The following is a 27,837-nucleotide window of genomic DNA, read 5'->3' as shown; positions in this document are numbered from 1 at the left end:
TGACACCATGATCTCCATCATCATGATCTCCATCATCGTGTCTTCATGAAGTTGTCACGCCAACGACTACTTCTACTTCTATGGCTAACGCGTTTAGCAATAAAGTAAAGTGAGTTACATGGCGTTCTTCAATGACACGCAGGTCATACAAAAAATAAAGACAACTCCTATGGCTCCTGCCGGTTGTCATACTCATCGACATGCAAGTCGTGAATCCTATTACAAAGAACATGATCTCATACATCACAATTCATCATTCATCACAACTTCTAGCCATATCACATCACATGATCAATCGCTGCAAAAACAAGTTAGACGTCCTCTAATTGTTGTTGCATCTTTTACGTGGCTGCAATTGGGTTCTAGCAAGAACGTTTTCTTACCTACGAATAACCACAACGTGATTTTGTCAACTTCTATTTACCCTTCATAAGGGCCCTTTTCATCGAATCCCCTCCAACTAAAGTGGAAGAGACAGACACCCGCCAGCCACCTTATGCAACTAGTGCATGTCAGTCGGTGGAACCGGTCTCACGTAAGCGTACGTGTAAGGTTGGTCCGGGCCGCTTCATCCCACAATACCGCCGAAGCAAGAAAAGACTAGTAGAGGCAAGTAAGATGACAAAATCCACGCCCACAACAAAATTGTGTTCTACTCGTGCAAAGAGAACTACGCATAGACCTAGCTCATGATGCCACTGTTGGGGAACGTTGCAGAAAATTAAAATTTTTCCTACGGTTTCACCAAGATCCATCTATGAGTTCATCTAAGCAACGAGTCAAGGGAGAGAGTTTGCATCTACATACCACTTGTAGATCACGAGCGGAAGCTAGCCAAGGGGATGGTGATGATGGAGTCGTACTCGAACGTGATTCGGATCACCGATGTCCAAGTGCTGAACGGACAGCACCTCCGCGTTCAACACACGTACGGGACGGGAGACGTCTCCTCCTTCTTGATCCAGCAAGGGGGAAGGAGAGGTTGAGGAAGATTGCTCCAACGGCAGCACGACGGTGTGGTGTAGTTGGTGCAGCAGTACTTCGACAGGGCTTCGCCAAGCATATACGGAGGAGGAGAGGTGTTGGGGAGGGGAGGGACTGCGCCTTGGCTTGTGTTAAGCTCCCATGCGCCTCCCCACTATATATAGGGGTGGAGGGGCTGGTTTCTTGCCCTCCAAGTCCATTGGGGCGTTGGCCAAGGTGGGAGGAAATAAATCCCATCATTTCCTTCCCCACCGATTGTTATCCCCCCTTTTTAGGGATCTTGATCTTATCCCTTCGGGATATGATCTTATTCCTTCTAAGGGGGGATCTTGGTGCGCCTTGACCAGGGGTGTGGGGCCTTTCCACCAATACTCACGTTCATGTGGGTCCCCCCATGCAGGTGGGCCCCACTCCGGAACCTTCTAGAACCTTCCCGGTACAATACCGAAAAATCCCGAACATTTTCCGGTGGCCAAAATAGGACTTCCCATATATAAATCTTTACCTCCGGACCATTCCGGAACTCCTCGTGACGTCCGGGATCTCATCCGGGACTCCGAACAACATTCGGTAACCACATACAAACTTCCTTTATAACCCTAGTGTCATCGAACCTTAAGTGTGTAGACCCTACGGGTTCGGGAGACATGTAGACATGACCGAGACGTTCTCCGGTCAATAACCAACAGCGGGATCTGGATACCCATGTTGGCTCCCACATGCTTCTCGATGTTGTCATCGGATGAACCACGATGTCGAGGATTCGATCAAACCCTGTATACAATTCCCTTTGTCAATCGGTACTTTACTTGCCCGAGACTCGATCGTCGGTATCCCAATACCTTGTTCAGTCTCGTTACCGGCAAGTCACTTTACTCGTACCGTAATGCATGATCTCGTGGCCAATACTTTGGTCACCTTGAGATCATTATGATGATGCATTACCGAGTGGGCCCAGAGATACCTCTCCGTCATACGGAGTGACAAATCCCAGTCTCGATCCGTGTCAACCCAACAGCTACTTTCGGAGATACCTGTAATGCACCTTTATAGTCACCCAGTTACGTTGTGACGTTTGATACACCCAAGGCACTCCTACGGTATCCGGGAGTTACACGATCTCATGGTCTAAGGAAGAGATACTTGACATTGGCAAAGCTCTAGCAAACGAACTAAACGACCTTTGTGCTATGCTTAGGATTGGGTCTTGTCCATCACATCATTCTCCTAATGATGTGATCCCGTTATCAACGAAATCCTATGTCCATAGCCAGGAAATCATGACTATCTGTTGATCACAACGAGCTAGTCAACTAGAGGCTCACTAGGGACATATTGAGGTCTATGTATTCACACGTGTATTACGATTTCCGGATAATACAGTTATAGCATGAATAAAAGACAATTATCATGAACAATGAAATATAATAATACTTTTATTATTGCCTCTAGGGCATATTTCTAACAATCTCTAGAATTGGCTACTTCCTTACACATATGATATGAAATTACATACTCCTAATTTAGAGCTCACCATCAAGATATTTGTTAGACTACACAATTTAGATCTCTTAGCCAATGTATTAAAAAAAACATGAGTGAACACTAAATTTAGTCCATGGAGCGATACGACTATTCCGTTTTAAGATTTATTTTTATATCCAAGGGGACTGTTCTGAAATAAAATTACTAATGTGGTTGTCCTTGCAAAATGTGATTTAAATTGAGTCCGACCATATATAAATTGACAAACACTAAATTGTGTAAGTATGAATGTTTTATCTTAATTATCAACAATATTATTCTACACGGTTAATCTTGCGTTGTAATAAAAAGATATATGATTTTCATGATTATAAGTTATCATCTTGTAATAAAAAATGCAGTATATGTAGTTAATTTTGCTATGTGTAAATATAAAGTAGAGGATGCCACTACGCAGTTGGAACACCCAAGATGCAATTCTATCATGGTTAGAGTAGAATCACATATCAAACGCATGGGAATGTGGATATTTACGAGTACGCGAATAAGATAAGTGTTCTACACATAAATGGGTACAAGCTAGTATCATCAATAAGTGACCCTAAACACCTACTTAGGAGTCATTCATAACCCCACCATGTTCTTTTTCCAAAGTCAATTGAAAAGAGACAATCATGGTTACACACGTGGTTAGTGCATTTTAATTAAATTTACTTTGGAAGTTATTTACAACCAGATATTATAAATCTCCAAGTCGTCACATAACTACAGGCATGGCATTCCGAAAGATTTAATCTTCCATGGGTACTCCAATTAGTCCATCACAAACTATCACAAGCTGCGTTGGAAAGATCTCAACATCGGGATAGCCCGAAGCATCGCCGGAATCCTGGTGCACAAGACATTTCGACAATGGTAAAACAAAACCAGCAAGACTTCCCGGAATGTCGACGATCCAGATAGGAGCCGCACGTATCTCATTCTCAGGACACGACCAGACGAGTCACATGTCAGGTTAGCTGAAACCACGGTTTCCCGGGGGGCGCCGGACATCACCCAATTTGGACCAACACTCATGAGGACCATTGGCCCGGTTTGTTGATTAATTATCCATGGGTTAATTACTCCCGATACAAGTTTTATTTGTTATTACGCAAATTTAAAATCAAAGCTGGGACTTATTGGTAGAATTTTATTCAAAGCAAACTATCAGGGGCCCCATAAACCCCAAACATGTTAGGAACGATAACCACGGAACATTTCACCGGTATTATGGAAACTACGGCGGCATTAGTGGAAAAAGGCCGAGCCTTCCACACACAACCAAGTATATAGATGCATTAATTAAATAATCAAGATAGTGTAATATCGAAGATATCCATGGAGCAACCTGCACTACACCTACATCTAGCAACGCTATAACAGGGGCTGGGCAAAGCTGTAACATAGCCAAACAATGGTTTGCTAGGTAGCGGAGGTTAGAGGTTGTATCATGCAATTTGGGAGGCCGACACATAAGTGGTAGGTAGCAAGACCAAGCAATAGAAACGAGATAATTAGCAAGCAAAGATAGTAATGATATTCAAGCTAATCATCATCTTGCATGTAGTCTCTTAAGTGGGATAGTAACTCTCCTCCTCGAAAACATTCTCGACGGGTTCGTCGAACTTGGAAGCGTCTTCTTATTCTACCCACAAGATAAACCGGAAAAGAACAAACAATCTAGTAAACAAACAAGTATTGCAATTATGCAACAATTAATATGCATGCATGACATTTTTAAATATTGTTATCATGGCGTCAACTCATGGCAATATTAAATGAAGCCTTGAGCCACCTAGGAGTGGTTCAAGCAATTACTTCACGCTCATTTGGGTGAAATATGCAATCTGGCAAAACATGAACATGGTGATAAATATGATGCATGGCATGGAAATAATCAAATTCTACACTCAATTCTACCACAAATTCATATAAAGATCATCACAAACGGAATTACGGTTCTATCGGAACAAAGGAAACGATATCGAGAAGGAATCAGTGATGAACAGGAAGATGAACAAGATATGGCCAGAACCTTGGCATTCCAAGTATGCCAGTAGATCAAGTATAAAGAGTAGGTCCAAATTCATATAAAAATTGTAGGATTTGAAGCTACAGAGCAAAAGTTGTGACCGAAAAGGTTTCTAGGGTGCCATTGTGCAAATCAAAGGCAAACCATTAATTTAGTTGCTCAAACCTGAGAACAAAGTTCACCACTGGAAAGAACGACAAATTTTAGATGAAATTTATATAAAGATCATGTCATTTGGATATATAGAACTCAAAGGTGAGCAAAATAAAAACACAATGCAATCTGCCACTAACATCAAGATGCTAACTTACATACAACAAAACAACATGCTACATGATGCAAATAAGCTCAAACATGTCATGTGGCTGTATTAGGTTTAAAATGCAGCAATTCATGTATAAGGTTCAAGTTCATAGGCATCATAGTTAAATTGATATGGAATTTACCAAATGCATTGTTGCTGTTACAAATTTTAGGACTTGGTGAAATTTAGGTGATGCTGAAAATAGTAACATTGACCTGCTGTGTTGCATGAAGATAACAAAAAGCAAACTATTTTTAACATAGGTGAATTTAAATGATATGTACTGAAAGTAGACATGACAGGGTTAAATTTATTCCAATGGCACAAGCTCATAGGATGTAAGGATTAATTCGTATGAAAATATGAAAATGCAACTTTATTGTAACAAGACAACAGTTATAACATGTTAGGAACTTAAGGGAAAGAAATAGACATGCTAAAGGAACTTGTCATGACAAAAAATGGCATGGAATTAAATTACACATGATTTAGTGCAAAATACATGTAGGAATCATCTTCACAGGAGCTATAGATCCATTGCAATCATCATGCAAAGTTGACAAATTTTAACAGTTTGTGTAGTTAACATCAGGATGCACTTTTACAATAGGGGTTTTATCAAGTAAATGAATTTTTACATGGATTCAAATGACATTATCATGTAGATTAGAAACAAATGCTCAAATTTTATATAAGGAACAACATCATAGGATGAATAGGGAAACATCTGCAACCATTTGGAACATGCAAGTAATGCTGAAAATAGAGCGCCAACGGATAGCAACAATGCCATAGATACTTGGGATTTCTATTTCTATGCGCCTAGTTGCTTAGTTGCGACCAGTTGTGCCCAAGACAACTAACTTTGCTCACTTTTTCCCTCCCCCATCCACCACCGGCTCAGAAAAACCCAAACATTACAATGTCGTCCGGTCAAAAGCCTTTAACCATTACCTCCCGACTAGTTTTTTTTGTCTCCTCCTGACTAGTGGGGCCGCCTGATATCCTGACAGGTGGGGCGGCGGCAACTTACTATAGGTGGGGCCTAGGCAGTGGACGTCTCTCTCTCGCTCTCACTCACTCACTCACTCACTCTCTCTCTCTCTCTCTCTCACACACACACACACACACACCTCATTTCGAACAACCTGTACCCGAGTTGTTCCCCACACAACCTCCATCGCCGTCGTCGGAGCACCCGCCGATAGCCAGCGGGGCGACCGAAGAAAGGGTGCACCACATGTACCCTCCCAAAACCCTACCCACCCAGCCCATAATCGTCGCCCAATCTAGCCTGCAATCAATAGGAACCATCGTCCACGATGCACTGATCCGCCATGTTTCATGCCCCACGCTTGTACTGGCTCAAGGGGATCTGGAGGGTGGACATGCAGCATCAGATTGAGCTGCATAGGCTTGGGCAATGTTGAGGGACACCGGCCTCCATCCCATCAACTGTGTGGAGGATTGGGTCAAACCAGGAGCAACAGAGAACTCATGGATTTCGGCTAGGTAAGCCTCGAACCCCTTGAAAGTGTGATCTAACTTGATAGTATGCCTAGTATTTGAGCAATGGGCGCGTGCATTGTTTCCTGCTTGACTTAATTATTGTCTGCCTAACTGTAGAAAGCGCTTACCTTCGGCTCGCAGTTAGAATAGAAATTAGCATCCCGCGAGGTATGAAAGCACATCATTTGCCTGCATTTTGCTATCCAATGGTGGTAGGAACAATTATTTCGTTTAAAGATTTATGCAACTCCCTCTGTTATGATTATCCTTGGAGCCAAGCCGATGCTATTGAACTGAAATATTTGGATAGTGAGGAAAAATTTGTGCCACTAACTTGCGATGAGCATGTAGAAAATCTTTTTGCTTTGAATGCTCTCAGCCATTTCAGTAAAAATTCAAATGGACGTACTCTAGCCTCCAAAAGAATGGGAAAAGGGAAAGGGTGCAACACCTGATAACTCTGCTGATAGTGAGCGGCCCCGCACTCCTCATAGGACAGGACCGGCTAAACCTATTGGCAGTGAAATACAAGCGAGTTCTACAATGGATGTAGAAGATGATGCACAGCCTGACGAGCCAGTGCCTCAAAATGATGACGGGGATGAGAGAATGTACCCTGAATTGGTTGATGAATTGAGCAAACAAGCAATGCATGACAAATACCCGGAGGAGCCAACCGGCTCTACTAGATTTGATGACACTGATGATGAAAAGAAGGAGGAGAACACTGCCATGTTGTTTCTAGACAAATACACTTGTGAGTATATGCCAACAATTGAGTGGGATAGGGACGATCCTAAGCTTATTTCAGGAACAATATTTGAATCGACAATGGACTGTCGAAATGCACTAACTACATACTGCATTCTCACTCAGAATGATTTTGTGATTGACAAGAGTGAACCCAGAAGGTTGACGGTTCAGTGTCCATATGGAGGTGTAAGTGGATGTTGCATGCCTCCCGTATGCATACAAGTAAATATATCCAGGTATTTAATTTTGCAGACAACATTAGTTTCAGTGATGCTTGATCCCTTCTATTTGATACACTTGTTTCATTGAATTTCATGTCAAATTGAACCCACATACGCACACTTGCCCACCTGGAGGGGGGAAGGCCCAAGCAATAGAATTAGCAAAAACTAGTTGGGAGACATATGCAGTAATGGAATGGCTTAGAGAGACACCAACACTTGTCCTACAACACTACACAAGTTGTTGTCTGAGAAGTATAAGATGAGCATACCGTACATGAGGATTTTTTATGCAAAGGAAATGGCTCTTGACAGAATTAATGGTCCATGGAATGATACGTTTGCTTTGTTGTACACCTACATAGCGAAAGTTGAGATGGCAAGTCCAGACAATGTTGTAGAGCTTCATAAGCATACTGTACAGTACAAAATTAGAGGGAAGATAATTGAGAAGGAATGTTTCAGGAGGGCTTTTGTTTGTCTCAAAGCTTGCTAGAAGGGGTTTCTGGACGGTTGTAGACCTTATTTCTCTATGGATGCAACAACTTTGAATGGAAGATTTAGGGGACAACTAGTAGCTACTTGTGAAGTTGGTGCACACAACTAGCTTTTTCGAGTGGGTGTGTTGGAGATGAATTCAAAGGAAAGTTGGATGTGGTTTTTGAAGAATTTGCGCAATATTTTTGATGGAGAGAATTCCCCTCAGATCCCTCAGTACGGTTCATGACGAGACAAAAAGTACCGAGACGGGGTTTGCACACATTATTTACCCAGGTTCGGGGCACTAAAGAGTAATACCCTACATCCTGATTTATCTTGTTATTCGTGGTGAGGGGATACCTCGTGCAGAGGATTACAATGGTGTTTGAGATGTCTACCAAGAATTGAGTTTTAGATTGGCTCCCTAATGAGGACCTAGGCCTCCCTTTATATAGACATGAGTGGCGTAGGGTTGTATTAATTGGTCCTAGCAAAGCGCCCCTACCATGTTGATCCTGAACCCCGATTAACCATATATTCCAAGCCACATAGAATATTCCAAACCCTATATTCCCCAATTAATTGATTCCATCTAGTTCATCTGAACTGAGTAAACTCGGTGTTGATGTCTCCTACCTCTAGGGTCGAAGTAGTAGTCATCGTAGAAGTCTCATTGTCATGCACCTCAATTCCTTTCGATCACCCCATCAAGTTCTTGGTGACACAAACACTAGGTGATCTTTGCTTCACCGTCTAGCTCTTGTTCTCAAAGTTTCACTCATCCTTCATTGCCATGGCTCACCCTTTGTGCACCTCTAGCCACCCCCAGGCCTACTCCCCTTTTCTTGATAGGGATGTGCTACTGGGGTTCCATGTTGGTTATCTTTTGGTAACATAAAAGATCCCATTCAGAGGTAGTTTTTATGAAAGTTGCTCCAAGCGAAAAAATGATAGGTAAGATTTCGGTGACCTTCTTTGAAAGATGTTTGTCTGGCTTCTGCAAGCCAAGATCACAATGGTCATACTTTTAGCATCACATGTCAGCATGGCCTGGCCCAAGCTGCAAGCAGTGGCAATCTAGCCAAGTGGGCCAACAATTAAAATGTTTATAAAATTTATATATTTATAGATGTTATATTATTTTTCTATGATATAAAGGCTATTGAGAAATTTCAGGGTCGGTCGTGGCCTACCTTGACCAACCTCTAGCTCCGCCACTAGCTGCAAGCAACAATGTCTACATACTACAAGCAAAGGTGATAGCCAACAAAACCACCACCAACATTCCTATTTTTTGATGAATTTTCCATGAAAGACCTTGTGCTCTAGATAAGCCTTCTACACCAAGTGCCGAGCTTGGTAAGCTACCAACAAAAAACTACAATTAAGGATAAACCTTCTGCAAGGGACGTGATTATATTGATGGCCATTTGCAACGAGCTGCTGGCCGGCCAGAGGTGGAAAGCTACCTAATCTAACCTAACCCATGGCTCCTAGCTAATGCACATTGAGTTAATCATTGTTAATAAAAATGAAAAGTTACGGTCGATTAAAGCATTGACATAGTTTATTCACAAGATCACGATGATGATCCGATGGCCTCGCTTAATTGGACCAAACAATTGATTACTGTGAAGAAAATCGATTGATTACTGTAGGGGATGTGTACGCGTGTGCCCAATTGCATTCATCGACTGTATAGATTACTCCTCGAACATTCTAGTCTTCCACGGTGATAACTGATTAAGTACTACTGCTAATATCACTTTGGGCTAAGTCAAACAAAGCAAATAAGTTTGTGATTGATTCCCTAAGCTTATCTCCAGAGATATTTCTGCATGTGCTGTTGAAATAAGCTTCTTATACCTCTACCTTATTAAATAGCCAAGATATAATGATACATGCAGCACTCAGCTAGGTAAACCACATGTCCCAGCCGTGTAAAGTGTCCTCTGACGTTAGGAGTCTTAGGTTTTGGCTAGCGATGCACCAAACATTCAAACTAATCAAATCACTGAGGAGGTGTTTGTTTCGTCCAGTGGTAACATAAACGTAAATGGAACCTGATTACGGACTGTAACAGCACCGAACTGGAAAACCCCCATTTTGTTTGGTTCTACGTTGTAAAGGAAACATGTACCTAAATAATGTTTGGTTTGACACAGTAACAGACACCTTTCACAGTACATAACATAACATGGGCTTTCACATGCATCAGACAAGAACACAATTTAGAAATATTTTTGCATTCATCCAAAGCAAAGTTATCTTTTAACCAGAATTTGGCTCCACTTTAACGACATTACACATTTTTAAAATGAAAATGATACAAACTCGAAATTCAACGACACTTCAAAATAAACTACACAATTAGTCCCTCAAGTTGTTTTTATATTGTAGGATAAATATAAGGCCAACTTCACAATCTTGCAAAGAAGCTTTTCCATTGATCTTCATCTTCCACGCCACACCACTGATCCCATTTTCTAATGAACCTTGCTTATTTTCTCATCTGCCAATAAGCACGAGTTAAAATGAGGATAAATAAACACACAAGCAACAACCAATAATAAAAAAGTTAATAGCAACTATAACATGATTGTTCTTTCTCATCAACACTTTGATGAAGGAAAAGGTGGGAATCTGCTCCATGCATTTCAACACTTTGACAAAGATAACAATAGGAAAATGATGTATACAGCAAGACCAATGAAATGAAAGACACTCTCTTAGCTAACACAGACAACAATGGTGTATATTGCAAGAACATATACTAAAATATGGTGGAAAGGATGAGATCTACTCCATGCTTTTCAACACTTTTGCCAAATATATAACAATAGTAAAATGAGGTGGGTTCTGTACACACTAGTTATGTCACACCATTATTGGAGAAGGACCTTCTTTCCCCTCAACCTTGCTTCTTTCTTTCATCTTCCAATGACACTACTAGGGAAAAGCCTATACACAGAATCTTACCAGTGGCGCTCCTCAAAATACGACGCTACTACTATTTAGGAGCAGCGCGTGCGAGCAAAACGCGCTGCTGAAAGGAAAATAGCAGTAGCGCGTGTGCACTAAACCGCGCTACTGCTCTAATTGCCTTGACCTCGCCATCCAGCTAGTTATAGCAGTAGCGCCCTATATTGAACTGCGCTACTACTATAGAAGTTAGCAGCAGCGCACTTCTAAAAAAATCGCTACTGCTAAGATCAGCCCACAAGTTTAGTCCCACATCGCTCCGTGAACAGGGTCTTTACCACCTTAAATATGTTACTTCTGAAACTATCACAACCAGTTGGTCTTCACTGAACTCTATGTGTAGAATTTGTGGCCGCAATATGAGTCCTCTCCGGTTCCTACCGGAGAGGACTCATATTGACAATTCAGATTGTACACAAAAAGATCATTGATGGCCAATGTATTTTTGCATTGATGTATTTTTGTATACTTACACTTAGCAGTAGCGCTTTTCACTGCAAAGCGCTACTGCTAGTGCAACTTAGCAGTAGCGTGCGACACTGCACAACGCTACTGCTATTCAGATTAGTTGTAGCGCGTTTTGGCAAACGCGCTACAACTAACCCTACCTTATCCCCACGCGCGCGGCCGACCCTCTCTCTCACTCACTCTCCCCCTCTCAGTCACTCTCGCCCGCGCCGATAACCGTCGTCGTTTGTCACCGCCGCCGCCTTCATACATCCGCCGCCGAGGTACTCCCTCCTTCCGTCCCTCCTCCTCTCACCGCGCCCTCCTCCCTCCTCCTCGCACCGCGCCCTCCTCCGTCCGCCTGCGGCCGCCCCTCCTCCCTCCTCCGCCGGCAGCCCTCCTCCCACCGCCCTCGACCTCACCGCCGCCACCCGAGCCCACCAAGCACCGCCGCCTCCCGATCCCGATCCCGCCCTCGCCGCCCCTAGCTCTCCGTCGCCCCCACCCCGTTTCCTGCTTAGTTAGTACTAGATGTTGTTTAGTAGTAGTAGATGTTAATTTAGGGTTCATATATAATGATTTTTAGTAGTAGTAGATGTTAATTAGTAGTATTGATGGTACTAGTTAACTAGGGCAGTATGATTAATAGTAGTTGTAGTTGAACTACTTTAGTTGTAGTTAAACTAGTTTAGTAAGTAAATTAATAAACTAGTTGAACTAGTTGAATTAATAGAACTAATGTATTTTTAGTAAGATAATTACTATAACTAGTTGAACTACTTTATTTTTAGAAAGAACTAGTTTTTTTTTCTATTTATAGTAAGTTTATATTTAGTAAGAACTAGTTGAATTAAAAAAACTAGTTGAACATGTCATATTTGTTGTTATTTTTTTAGTTTAAGTAATTATTCAGGATGTATTAGTGATAACTTATATGGTTTTTGCTTTTGCAGAAATCAAGGAGCCCCTCCATCATCCCCGACGTCGTCCCCGTCATCGACCCCCTCCGACCTCGAGGTGAGACCAGCCAAATATTCATGTATATCTTGTGTTGCTCAAATAGGATATGTGGTTGCCCAAGTGGCCGTTCATGTTCAGTTTACACCTCCAAGTGGCCTATGTTTTGCCGGAGTGTTGATTACTTTCTGTTCCAGCAAATTTTAGGTTGATATGTCCTTTTTTAGCAAAGGTCATGCCGGATTTTTCCGTGAATTCTGGCATGACTTGTGCTAGAATATGTAAGAAATATCGAGTGGCCTGGATTTTCTCGAAAAATAATGATCTAATTTAGGTTTTTAGTACATATATTTAATTGTACAAGTTTAATATTTGAATTATGAACGTAGGAAATGTCGTACTCAGACGACGACAGTCTCCCGGGGGAGTGTAGCTGGTGCCACGACGATCGAGGTATGTGTGACGGGTTCGTTGAGCTGGACGAAGATCGGCACTTCAGCATTAAGCTCGAGGAGACCTTCGATGTTGAAATGGTACGCAACAACGATAAGTGTTTTTTTCATAATTAAGCATGACTTTAACTATTTCAATGTCTAATTTTCATCTTTTACAATTCGACTAGCTTATCCCATGCCATGCAAGACGCTATGTCTTGGAGAGGATGAGTTTTGAAGACCATGAAAATTTTGAAACAAAGAAAATACACCTAAGGACCCATCATGATATGGATTTTGAAGTAAATCTGTGCAATGCTCAGAGCGTAACCCATTTTGGTTGCCAAAATTGGGAAGCACTTTGCAAAATGTATGGTTTTTATGAGGGTATGATTGTCACCATGGATCTTGGTGATCATGACATCGAGCAAGACAATATGGACATTTGGGTCCTTGTTGATACGCTTTCGATTGTACCGCTATGTGAGTTTCTCAAACATAGTTATTAACTAATTTATATTGTTTATTTCAAAATAGTTGACAGCTTATTTCCATTGACAGCTTCTTTTGATTTTTCAAAGACTGTGCGGAAGATGGTAGACAAAACCCACTACACTGATGGCTCTGAATTAACTTATAAGGAGAAAAATCATCTAATCACATTTTGCACTCTTCTTGAGGATTACAATACCTATTATCGAACTCCTCCAAATTATGGTGAATACGTGCCACTAGTGCACGTGTTGAACCACGGTAACTTCTATGGAGATACCCTAGTAAGATTTTTTACTATTATGACATCCATGCATCTTTTGCATACTTCTAAAACTAGTACATCATTGCTAACTACAAAGTTATTACTATGTTTTTCAACAGAAACTCCCGATGGATTGTGTGCCTCATCTGATGTATCTGAATGGTCGCCTTACAGTTCTAAACATACTACCAGGTAAATCTAGGGAGCTCACCTGTGCATATCGGATTTCTAAAACCGGTGAACACATGCTCATCAAAGAATGGAAAAAATGTTTGGACATTCGCAAGGAGGTTCTTGGAAGTAACATTCAGCGAAAGGCAAGAATTGAAGACATGATAATCTCCATTCTCCATAATGGAGAGTCAGGGGCTATCTTGTTTTTTGCTATTTTACCTTAGAAAATGTAGTAGGTCCTAAGAGAATGTAGTAGGTCCTATGGGGTACAATATGTTTATTATGTGGTAATGTGTTAGAGTTGATGATGAGGAGTACTTGTGATTACGACTAGTGACCAATTTGCTATGTGATGTCATTGATGAAAATGATGATCTTGAGGAGGTGTTATATGACAATGATATATTATGACGATAAGTTGTTAATGATATGATGATGATGATTATATTATTATATCATTGGGTGAAAGAACCGCAGATTAGTTTCAAGTGGATGGACATCCACTTGAAACTAGTCCACGGTTCTTTCACCCCGTGATGTAATAACTCATTATGATGTAAAAACAATCTCTAAATTCCTGTTGTATGAAAACTTGTGTAAAGGTGTATGAATACATCATGAAATAAAATACGAAATAATAGTAGTAGCGCGGGCAAGGAGAAGCGCTACTACTAATTACAAATAGCACTCCTTTGGAGAAGCGCTACTACTAAGTCGATTTAGCAGTAGTGTGGGTCTAGGCACACTACTGCTAAGCTTTAGCTGTAGCGCCGTACCAGTAGCTCTCCAGCCCGCGCTACTGATAGGCCTAAAACCCGCACTGCTGCTAGGCTTTTCCCTAGTAGTGTGAGGAGCCAATAAGCAAGAGTTAGATACAAGGAAAACACTTCAACACAAGTTTGGCTTATATATGACCAGTCAAAAACACCACATCACTATGTCACTACAAGTTTGGCTTATATATACTGCAAATAACCACTCTTGCTTATATATGCCACTCTGTACTATTGAAATTTTAGTTCACTTGAGCCACTCATGGTGATAAATGTCAGGATGCTATCAACCCCCAAGGTTTACAAATAAGTTCAATCAAGAATAACAAAATGTGTTATAAATCAGTGATGTAACAGGAGCATAATTTATCAACTATCATACATATTTATATGGCAGTCTAGATATCACATATTAGAAAAAGGTGGTCACACATGAGTTGTTGAACATTTTCACCTTGTTACTTCATTGATTTCAGCAACCTACCTAGTTAGATCACGAATCAACAGTCGGGGAAAACAAAAACTGCATCACAAGATAGTGCATATTATTAAAGAGAGTTTATAAAAAGGGATACCGAACATCATTTTCAGGACGAAGTCCCTCTTCAGAATGCCTGGAAGCACAAGCATCATGTTCATGTTCTCAGGAGCTTTAGCGAATATTGTTGCAGCTTCAACGATCTCATTCCCAGTAAATGCAAGCCTAGACAATTCACTAATTGCCTTTTCTCTTGATTTCTATTGAGGGTCTTCTTGTGCTGCTTCTCGCGCCATTGCTGCTGTAAATGATGTTGTCATTGCACCCACATGTTGTGTCACGTTGTTCAGCTGGCTATTGACATCTTGAAGCATGGCTGCAAATGGATCGCTTGGTCCCGTCGCCCTCTTTGGCCTTGGCTCCTTTTTCTGCCTCTTCGAACTAGTTGTATCAATAGAGCAAGTGTCAATGGACCGTCGAGCTGTTCCTATTGAGATCATGTCCTTTTCCTCATTTTCTTCTTCTTCCATAGAAATTTCCTTCTCCAAGTTTCCCACTGCCTCTCCAAAGCCTTCCACACTTTCTCATGTTGCAATGTCTTTGCCATAGATAGCAGCCAATTGTTCAAAGTATGGAAATGACACACCATACAACCCCTTAGCCTCCTTGTGAATCTACATGTTTTTTTACAAAAGAAGAAAGTTGGTTTTAGATAGAAAGGACAATAACAAGGGATAGAAATGGTACTACTTTCTCCTTGAACATCTTACGAATAGTAGCACTAATAAGACAACAAGGGATGATCCAAATACAAAAAATACTGAAGAGAAAACACTACAATAACAGGTAACCAAGGTACAATAGCAATGAAATTTAGCAGAAAGCATTACTAAGGAATTCAGTTTTAGTGCTTCAAGTGATCTACCTGACAATGAGCTTCATATTGTGCCTTCTCGCACTGAATCATCTTTCGACTTCCATCCCATGTGAAACCACTTTTGGATAGCATTACTTCAAGGATACCAAATTTTTTCTTGAAGTGCCTCACTCCTTATTCAATGTGCGGAGATGCAGTGATTGTTGGAAATATGCCCTAGAGGCAATAATAAAATGATTATTATTATATTTCCTTGTTCATGATAATTGTCTATTATTGATGCTATAATTGTGTTATCCAGAAATCGTAATACATGTGTGAATAAATAGACCACAACATGTCCCTAGTAAGCCTCTAGTTGACTAGCTCGTTGATCAACAGATAGTCATGGTTTCCTGACTATGGACATTGGATGTCGTTGATAACGGGATCACATCATTAGGAGAATGATGTGATGGACAAGACCCAATCCTACGCATAGCACAAAATCGTGTAGTTCGTTTGCTAGAGCTTTTCCAATGTCAAGTATCATTTCCTTAGACCATGAGATCGTATAACTCCCGGATACCGTAGGAGTGCTTTGGGTGTACCAAACGTCACAACGTAACTGGGTGACTACAGGTATCCCCGAAGGTATCTGTTGGGTTGACACAGATCGAGACTGGGATTTGTCACTCCGTATGACGCAGAGGTATCTCTGGGCCCACTCGGTAGTGCATCATCATAATGAGCTCAATGTGACCAAGTGTTTGGTCATGGGATCATGCATTACAGTACGAGTAAAGTGACTTGCCGGTAACAAGTGAAAGATCGAGGATGTCGCCTAGAGGGGGCGTGAATAGGCGCTTTAAAATAATTACGGTAGAGGCTTGAACAAATGCGGAATAAACCTAGCGGTAAATTTGTCAAGCACAAAACCTACAACAACTAGGCTCTCCTATGTGCACCAACAACTTATGCTAAGCAAGATAAGCAACTATGTGATAGCAAGATATATGACAAAGAACAATATGGCTATCACAAAGTAAAGTGCATAAGTAAAGGGCTCGGGTAAGAGATAACCGAGGCACGCGGAGACGACGATATATCCCGAAGTTCACACCCTTGCGGATGCTAATCTCCATTTGGAGCGGTGTGGAGGCACAATGCTCCCCAATAAGCCAGTAGGGCCATCGTAATCTCCTCACGCCCTCGCACAATGCAAGATGTCGTGATTCCACTAAGGGACCCTTGAGGGCGGTCACCGAACCCGTACAAATGGCGACCCTTGGGGGCGGTCACCGAACCCGTACACTTTGGCAACCCTTGGGGGCGGTCACCGGTACCCGTCAAATTGCTCGGGGCGATCTCCACAACCTAATTGGAGACCCTGACGCTTGCCCGGAGCTTTACACCACAATGATTGAGCTCCGAACACCACCAACCGTCTAGGGCGCCAAGGCACCCAAGAGGAACAAGCTCTAGGGTGCCCAAACACCCAAGAGTAATAAGCTTCTCAAACTTCACTTCCACGTATCACCGTGGAGAACCCAAACCGATGCACAAATGCAATGGCAAGAGCACACAGAGTACCAAAGTCCTTCTCTCTCAAATCCCACCAAAGCAGAGGAAAACCCAACCTGGGAAAAACTCTACGCGGTACAACAGTCTGGGGAACCGGTAGTACCGGTTAAACCGGTAAAACCGGTCAACAACCGCCCAAGAACCGCTCCAAAACAGAAACCAGTCCGGTGGTAGAGCGGTACATGGCCGGAACAACCTCCGGACCAATTCTGGAGCGGTACAACCGCTCCAAACACCGGTTCTACCGTTCAACCGGTACAACCTCTCTACGGGGCGGTACAACCTCTCTATGTAAAACAGGCAATATCAAAACAGCCACAACTTTCACATACGAGCTCCGAATTCGATGAAACCAAGTTTGTTGGAAAGCTAGCAACAAGGGCTAACACGATCTTGATAGAAATATCAATAAGAAGCAAATGAGAAAATGCCCATAAGAAAATGGTGAAAACCCTTCCTTGGATAAGACCGGTAAAACCTCCAACACCAAAAACATCATAGAAGACGCATGCGAACTCCGTTTTCGATGAACTCAAGCTTGTCATCAAGATGACAATAACCTCTAAGACTCACAAAGATAACCAAACAAGAACCAAGAAACATGATGCAAGGATGCAATGGTTTGAGCTCTCTACTAACGATACAATTAAGCTACCAACTTGAGAGCCCCCCTTGATAGTACGGTAAACGATCCTATAACCCGGTCTCCCAACTACCACCACGAGACCGGTAAAAGAGAAAACCTATCAAGGGCAAACCTTTGCCTTGCACATGGTCCACTTGAGTTAGATGATGACGATCTTGACTCCGTCAAGTTGGACCACCTTTCTTGATTGCGTTGGCTCGATGAAAACTAGATGATTGCTCCCCCATAGTCCACTATGGGTGAGCCACTCTTCGGCACATCTTCACAAGACCATTGACACCACAAAGGATGGCAAGATTCAAGCACTTGATTTGTTCGTGATTCTCCACTTGAACTTGCACACAACAATCATGATGACGATCACCACTTGATGTCATCCTTTCCATGGGTTGTATGATATCTTCCTATTGACGCAAGCCCATGGACACGTACCTAACCCCACATAGAACTCTCACATAGACCATGGGTTAGTACACAAGTTGCAATGGATAATGCTCACCATACCATGGGATCACTTGATCCCTCTCGGTACATCTTCTACACTTTGAGAGTTGATCAACTTGATTCACTCTTGACTTAGTCTTGATCAACCTTGAATCATTCCAACTCTCTTCATTTGGATGATGTCTTGAAGGTAAACATGAATGATCACACAATCTTCTTCTTCAAGACATGCTTGCAATAAGCTCAGCACTCACATGACCAATCTTTGGATAATTCCTTAATAGCACCTTGGTCAACTCATGAACTCCTTGAAACCAACACATGGACTTCAAGAAAAGCCTATGGACAAAACCTTCAAATATAACTCAAGGCAACCATTAGTCCATAGAGATTGTCATCAATTACCAAAACCAAACATGGGGGCATCACATGTTCTTTCAATCTCCCCCATTTTGGTAATTGATGACAATCACTTTCAAGAGAGTTTATATAAGGAATTATGCATCACATTGCAATGCAACAACCAATAGTGCATGCGAATGAGATGCAAATGCTAAGGAACAAAACCAAAGCAAGAGGAGACAACTCTCTAAACTTCTCCACAAAACTCTCTAAAACTTCTCCCCCATTGGCATCGATTGCCAAAATGGGCTAAAAGCTTAGAAGGCCAATATAAAATGTGTTCCTCCATAAATTGTGTATTTCTCAACAAGAGAGTGGAATGCAATACACATATCCAACGGTAAATACTTGGAGGAAGACAAACTATATTGAGGCCCAAAGATTGCAAAAGGAAGATATGCCACAAAGACATAATCAAAGAGAGAAACAAGCAATCAAGCAACCAAAAGATACCAATTGAAGCAAGCTATCAAAAGATACCAATTGAACCAACTAGGCAAATGATCCTACGAGCCACATGAATAAAGGATATTATGGTAAGAGCGGAGCAGTGTTCTAAAGAAACTAGAGAAGCTCCCCATGATTTCTGCACATCAAGAATTTTTGTATTTGGATACAAAGTGCACAAAATAGGATCATAGTTCCCCCAAAATCAATAGAAACTTACAACAAGTGCAAGTGAGCATATAGGAAACTAAGCCTAGTACTTGCAACAAACACATGGTTGAGCAACAAGTGAAAGAGGCAACTTAAGAATAGGCTCAACCAAAATAATGTGTGTGAGTCATGGCGAAGCATTTGAGAAGACTAAAATTAGGATGAGCATTAAGCATCAACATAGTCTTGAAAGAATGAGGCACATGGTGCAAGGCCTATCATTCTCACACACAACTGGTAAATGGGTTCACAAGCTTACTAATAAGCAGAAGAGAACCTATGCTTGTGACAACCCGTGGTGAAGATAGAAAATGAAAGCCTCATCAAGACAAGGGATACCAATTAAGATGGCAAAGGCCTCGTCAAGACAAGCATGAGGAAAAAAATCTTCACCACAAAAGAGTGCATCAAGATGCAATGAGATAAGACCCGCACTCAAGACAAGATCTTTCACGGAGCCACCAAAGAAATAGCAAAAGAAAGACAAGGTGGGCGTGAAAGAAAGGATATCGTCCAGAGATGTAATTTCTCTCAGGTGTATAAGGTTCTAGGTAGACGAAATCATGATGATATATGTCTACAAAGAAGGATGTACACTCGACATAGTTACAACACGAAGGAATAAGATATCCAAAAGGAATTCATACATATACCAATAAGATATTTGCTTGGAAGCATAGCACATGGCTAGATATGGTCTTATTGTATATAAATGAATTCCTACCACACAACCATCAAAGACATCACAACTAGCAACATGAGATCATAGTTGGGATGCTTTGAGAAAGGAAACAAGTATCACAAGAAAGAATGAATACATGCCATGATACAACCTACACAAGGTTGATGCAAGAAATGTGTGCATGAAGTAGATGATGATACTTGTTACCGAGATACCATTGGAAGGATGTAGTAGATACCAATTGAAGGTAGATGGCAATTGATTGATCATCCTAGCTTGACTCCAATAAGCATATGGTGGAAACACCTTCCTTGTGAGTGAGCCGAGCATCCAATGCATCTCCAAATGTTCCTAGAAGAACAACACAAACTAAACGGTACCCAAACTCATTGGGACCACATAGTTAGAAACGCCAATACATAGGACAAACTCCACATAAATATGTGCATATAGATATGAAAATGAATTTCATGCACATCTCATCCAAATTGAGGCTAGGTGGAGTTTCCCCTATATATTGAGTCAAAGAAAGAAAGCATGCCAAAGAAACTACAAGAAGTAAATATGCATGCTCAAGACTTTCAAGAACCGAGACCAAAAGACAAAGAAATTCCGAGCGAAGAAAAGATACCAAATGAATAAATCATCACTTGGAGGATGTCCATAAAAGATACATCAAGGAATGAAATATCCATTGATACACACGAAAATAAAGATGTCAAACTCCCAAAGAGAGGATGGTTCCAAACAAACCAAGCTCTCAACAAAGTTTCATGATGGCACAAAGTACCAAAAAGAAATGGCTTGCCTTCCACAAAAACACACTTGATGAGGATCACAAGATGAGCATTTTAGAGAAAATAGAATAGCTCCCCCACAAGTTGTGCATTACATAGGATTTGCATTTGAATACAAAATGCAGAAGGTGGGATCATCACTTTCACTATATCTAGAAAACACTAGACAAGAACAAGAAATAAACAAGATCCACAAGTGGTAGGGAAGACAACGGGAGTTGACACAAACTTGGCAAGAGATAAGGCAAATAAAAAGCAAATGCCAACGTGAAGATGATCAATAATTTCTACCACACATAAGTGAGTACCAATTGTCAAAAGACAAGAAGTATTTGGAAATAATTCCCGTTGGTAGATAGCAATGATATCCAAAATCATCTTCACACCAAACACACGCAAATTGCAACTTGTAGAGCTAACATGCCACCTAGGAACAAGATAATTTACAATATCAATTCTAGGTGACAATATCTCAAATGTACACATTTTCTAGGCTTGTAATATGCACTTAGCATATTACTCCCCCATAATGTGATACCAATAAGAACTTAACAAGAGGCAATAAGAGGAACAAACAAGAGATAATTAATGGACTATTTAGAATTTGAATTTCTCATGAGAGATATACCACCTAGCGACTAGATAATCTTGTAATATCAATACTAGATTGTATTCCTCATGTACACATATTTATAGGATTGTGAGGTGCACAAAGCACATCACTCCCCCAAAATGGGATGTTCCATTAATCTCTCACACGAGCCAACTAGTATACAAACAAGAAGCATAAAGGCTCAATGCACGACACACGCGTACATGATGTGCAAACCAACACACACATACTTGATTTCTCAAGATAAGCAAGTTGGAATCACAACATATACAAACACATGCAAGGAACAAAACCAAAACATGCAAGGGGGCAAGTAACTTTGAATGTAAGCAATTTTAAGTACAAGTTACCGCAAGGAGGCACATTGGATATAAGATATAAATTTGATGATTCAATTGACTTGGCTTGAGACAATAAGAGTGATGAAGTCCCCTTAATTCTTCATAATGTAGCCAAGTCTCCAATGCCCTCCAACAACACCTATTGATCAAGTTTGAGCTTGTTGGTCCCCAACCAAGTTGGGTCCTAACAGGTTAGTCACAATAGGTTTGGCTACCCAAATGGTTCTTTGCTTGACACCACTTTGAGTACCAACAAACTTGGCAAACACATTGCCAACCTTATCCTTACCAAGAGAATTGATATCATCAATAATAATTGGGTTGGATAAGTTACCACTAGTGCATGAATAAGCGACGTGACCTTTCTCATGACATAAGTAGCAACGTCTACTCTTCACTTTCTTCTCACTTGATTTCTCAATTTGAGAAGCATTAACTTGAGTCTTCTGGGGAAGAGGCCTTTCTTCAACTTGATGTTGAGCATGAGATTGAACTTGTGCCCTCTTCCCTTGTTGCTTGACACTAATGGCCTTCTTCTTCAGTGGGCAAGATCTAACATGATTCCCTTCGACTTTGCACTTGAAGCAAACAATCTTGGCCGAATTCTTGACTTGTTCTTGGCCCTTCCTTTTGTTCATCTTGGACTTATTCTTCTTATTGGAGTTGAATCCAAGTCCACCTTTGTCATTGGGGGATTTTTTCACACTCAAGATATTGTTGAGTGTGGATTTCCCTTGATGACTCTTTTCGAAGTCTTTCTTTAAATAAGTGACTTGGGCCTTGAGCTCTTTGATTTCCTCTACATGGTTAGTCTCAACACAAGTACTAGAGGAAGTATAAGCTTCATCATTAGAGCAACAGGGCAAGGAAAGCAATTCATCACAATATGTACCAACATTGTGAGTAGATGAATTACAAGGACTAGCACATGGCAATATACTATTTTGACTAGAAGTAGTGCTAGTATCCACATGAGGCTCACTAGATGTTACCTTAACAATCATGGCCTCATGATCTATCTTTAGCACACTATGGGATACTAGAAGATCATCATGAGAGCTTGAGAGCTTTTCATGACTTTCTTCCAATTTCCCATAATTACTAGATAGCACCTCAAGTTGAGCCCGTAGCTCAACATTCTCCTTCAAAATGGATGCTTCACAAGTAATAGAATTAGTAGCACACACATCATCATTAACAACAAGAGGAGAAGGCACCTTGGCAAGCTCTTTTAAATAAGAAGCTTCAAGTTGAGCATGAGACTCGGTGAGTTTGATGAGCTCGCCCTTGATGACCCTTGAGCCATTTTCGAGGTGCTCAAAATCCTCAAGGAGTCTAGCATGAGCAACTTCAAGCTTACCATTTTTAGTTTCAAAAACATTGGCCACCTCAAGAGCTCTATCAGTAGATTCCTTCACTCTAGACAATTCTAGAGCAAAAGTCTCCTCAAGAGATTCCTTGGTGGTTTGTTCAAGTTCAAGAGCTTGAGATAGCTCCGCGATCTCATTTGCGTAATCACGCCCATGAGCTTCCATTTTCTCAATGGTGACCTCATGCTCCTCTAGATGAGATTCCAACTCTTCAATGTATTTCTTGCAATCAATGGCAATGGACATTATTTCCATGAAGTTGGAACGAGCAATTTTATTTTTATGAAGAGCTTTAAAAATCATTTCCCCCTTAGTTTTTAAGGAGGCAACATTATCATTCTCTTCATCATTATCCTCATCATCATTAGCATCAACATCATCATCAAGAGACATATTGGGGTACAAAGTAGGAGATACCTTTGACGCCTTAGCCATAAGGCAAAAAGCAATAGATGATGATGTAGGATCCCTTGAGGCACCATTAAACACCACATCTTGTTCCATGGAGTGTTGGGTTTCCTCTACATTGTTAGCACAATAATTCAAGGAAATAGATGCATTTTTATCATGGCAACAAGACATATAAAGCATATCATCATGAGATTTAGTCAAGCAATTTCTACATGATATGCAAGGACTATCAACACAAGCATGTGAAACATTTGGAGTGATCGAAGTGTTAAAGTCCAAAGAAGGAGCATTGCAATGATATAGTGATGAAGGATCATCCACAATAAGCATACTATCATCATTGCAATGACCAACACTACTCATCATATCATTACCTTGTGGCAAATCACATGTAGGTGAAGTAGAAGAAGTTGAGAAGACTATACGACCGGAGGTGGAGGGAGAACAATCATCCCCACAAATCTTGGACACACCATATTTATCTTGAAGTTTTGTCCATAACTCATGAGCATCCCGGAACGGCATGAGTTGAAATATAACTACATTGCTCAAAGCATCGAAAAGCACATTAGAGGCTTGAGCATTGAGATAAGAGTTTTTCTCATCCTCTAAAGATAATCTTTGGGGATCCTTTGGAGGAGAAAAACCCATATCTACAATTCGCTCTAAAGTTGGGTCCATGACCCTAAAGAGATTAAGCATGCGAATTACCCAAACATCAAAATTTGTGCCATAAAAACTAAGAGTGTCAGAGAATCCTAATCCTCTAGTCGACATCTTTACTCTCTAGGCAGTTAAGCCCAACAAAGAGAGACGAGGCTCTGATACCAATTGAAAGATCGAGGATGTCGCCTAGAGGGGGGGTGAATAGGCGCTTTAAAATAATTACGGTAGAGGCTTGAACAAATGCGGAATAAACCTAGCGGTTAATTTGTCAAGCACAAAACCTACAACAACTAGGCTCACCTATGTGCACCAACAACTTATGCTAAGAAAGATAAGCAACTATGTCATAGCAAGATATATGACAAAAGAACAATATGGCTATCACAAAGTAAAGTGCATAAGTAAAGGGCTCGGGTAAGAGATAACCGAGGCACGCGGAGACGATGATGTATCCCGAAGTTCACACCCTTGCGGATGCTAATCTCCGTTTGGAGCGGTGTGGAGGCACAATGCTCCCCAAGAAGCCACTGGGGCCACCGTAATCTCCTCACGCCCTCGCACAATGCAAGATGCCGTGATTCCACTAAGGGGCCCTTGAGGGCGGTCACCGAACCCGTACAAATGGCGACCCTTGGGGGCGGTCACCGAACCCGTACACTTTGGCAACCCTTTGGGGCGGTCACCGATACCCGTCAAATTGCTCGGAGCGATCTCCACAACCTAATTGGAGACCCCGACGCTTTCCCGGAGCTTTACACCACAATGATTGAGCTCCGAACACCACCAACCGTCTAGGGCGCCAAGGCACCCAAGAGGAACAAGCTCTAGGGTGCCCAAACACCCAAGAGTAATAAGCTTCTCAAACTTCACTTCCACGTATCACCGTGGAGAACTCAAACCGATGCACAAATGCAATGGCAAGGGCACACAGAGTACCCAAGTCCTTCTCTCTCAAATCCCACCAAAGAAACTAATGCTAGGGAGGAAAGTAAGAGGAAGAACAAGAAGGAGAACACAGAGAACTCCAAGATCTATATCCAAGGGGTTCCCCTCATATAGAGGAGAAAGTGATTGGTGGAAGTGTCGATCTAGATCTCCTCTCTCTTTTCCCTCAAAAACTAGCAAGAATCCATGGAGGGATTGAGAGTTAGCAAGCTCAAAGAAGGTCAACAATGGGGGCAAAAACGAGCTCAAGAGATAGGGAACCATTGGGGAAGAAGACCCCCTTAAATAGGTCCCCACGAATCTGCCCGTTATGTGCAGAAAGCTGTACGACCGGTACAACCGGTGCACGAACCGGTACAACCGGCCAAAGTAGAGGAAAAACCAACCTGGGAAAAACTCTAAGCGGTACAACAGTCTGGGGAACCGGTAGTACCGGTTAAACCGGTAAAACCGGTCAACAACCGCCCAAGAACCACTCCAAAACAGAAACCAGTCCGGTGGTAGAGCGGTACATGGCCGGAACAACCTCCGGACCAATTCTGGAGCGGTACAACCGCTCCAAACACCGGTTCTACCGTTCAACCGGTACAACCTCTCTACGGGGCGGTACAACCTCTCTATGTAAAACAGGCAATATCAAAACAGCCACAACTTTCACATACGAGCTCCGAATTCGATGAAACCAAGTTTGTTGGAAAGCTAGCAACAAGGGCTAACACGATCTTGATAGAAATATCAATAAGAAGCAAATGAGAAAATGCCCATAAGAAAATGGTGAAAACCCTTCCTTGGATAAGACCGGTAAAACCTCCAACACCAAAAACATCATAGAAGACGCATGCGAACTCCGTTTTCGATGAACTCAAGCTTGTCATCAAGATGACAATAACCTCTAAGACTCACAAAGATAACCAAACAAGAACCAAGAAACATGATGCAAGGATGCAATGGTTTGAGCTCTCTACTAACAATACGATTAAGCTACCAACTTGAGAGCCCCCCTTGATAGTACGGTAAACGATCCTATAACCCGGTCTCCCAACTACCACCACGAGACCGGTAAAAGAGAAAACCTATCAAGGGCAAACCTTTGCCTTGCACATGGTCCACTTGAGTTAGATGATGACGATCTTGACTCCGTCAAGTTGGACCACCTTTCTTGATTGCGTTGGCTCGATGAAAACTAGATGATTGCTCCCCCATAGTCCACTATGGGTGAGCCACTCTTCGGCACATCTTCACAAGACCATTGACACCACAAAGGATGGCAAGATTCAAGCACTTGATTTGTTCGTGATTCTCCACTTGAACTTGCACACAGCAATCATGATGACGATCACCATTTGATGTCATCCTTTCCATGGGTTGTATGATATCTTCCTATTGACGCAAGCCCATGGACACGTACCTAACCCCACATAGAACTCTCACATAGACCATGGGTTAGTACACAAGTTGCAATGGACAATGCTCACCATACCATGGGATCACTTGATCCCTCTCGGTACATCTTCTACACTTTGAGAGTTGATCAACTTGATTCACTCTTGACTTAGTCTTGATCAACCTTGAATCATTCCAACTCTCTTCATTTGGATGATGTCTTGAAGGTAAACATGAATGATCACACAATATTCTTCTTCAAGACATGCTTGCAATAAGCTCAGCACTCACATGACCAATCTTTGGATAATTCCTTAATAGCACCTTGGTCAACTCATAAACTCCTTGAAACCAACACATGGACTTCAAAAAAAGCATATGGACAAAACATTCAAATATAACTCAAGGCAACCATTAGTCCATAGAGATTGTCATCAATTACCAAAACCAAACATGGGGGCATCACATGTTCTTTCAACAAGATTGAATGAGGTATTGGGATACCGACGATCGAATCTCGGGCAAGTAACGTACCGATTGACAAAGGGAATTGTATACGGGATTACTTGAATCCTCGACATCATGGTTCATCCGATGAGATCATCGAGGAGCATGTGTGAGCCAACATGGGTATCCAGATCCCGCTGTTGGTTATTGCCGGAGAGTCGTCTCGGTCATGTCTGCATGTCTCCTGAACCCGTAGGGTCTACACACTTAAGGTTCGGTGACGCTAGGGTTGTAGAGATATTAGTATGCGGTAACCCGAAAGTTGTTTGGAGTCTCGGATGAGATCCCAGACGTCACGAGGAGTTCCGGAATAGTCTGGAGGTAAAGAATTGTATATAGGAAGTCCAGTTTCGGACATCGGGAAAGTTTCGGGGGTCACCGGTATTGTACCGGGACCACCGGAAGGGTCCGGGGGTCGACCGGGTGGGGCCACCTATCCCAGAGGGCCCCATGGGCTGAAGTGGGGAAGGGAACCAACCCCTGGTGGGCTGGTGCGCCCCCTTGGGCCCACCTGCGCCTAGGGTTGGTAACCCTAGGGGTGGGGGCGCCCCACTTGGCTTGGGGGGCAAGCCACCCCCTTGCCCCCCCCCTTGACACTACTAGGGAAAAGCCTATACACAGAAAGTTACTAGTAGCGAGGGTTAAAAACCCTCGCTACTGCTACTTACCAGTAGCGCAGGGTTTTAAACCTCGCTACTACTAAGTTGATAGCAGTAGCGCG

General features: G+C 41.9%; 1 pseudogene; it reads right to left on the bottom strand.

Moving 5' to 3' along the window:
* Positions 1 to 15,072: 15,072 nt before the first annotated feature.
* The window catches only part of LOC123139620 (uncharacterized), a 19,596-nt pseudogene continuing 6,831 nt past the window's right edge, over positions 15,073 to 27,837 (bottom strand).

Source organism: Triticum aestivum, chromosome 6B (assembly GCF_018294505.1).
Source record: "Triticum aestivum cultivar Chinese Spring chromosome 6B, IWGSC CS RefSeq v2.1, whole genome shotgun sequence".
Lineage (NCBI taxonomy): Eukaryota > Viridiplantae > Streptophyta > Magnoliopsida > Poales > Poaceae > Triticum > Triticum aestivum.
The sequence above is the reverse complement of the archived record's forward strand: the minus strand, read 5'-3'. Positions and strand labels throughout refer to the sequence as shown.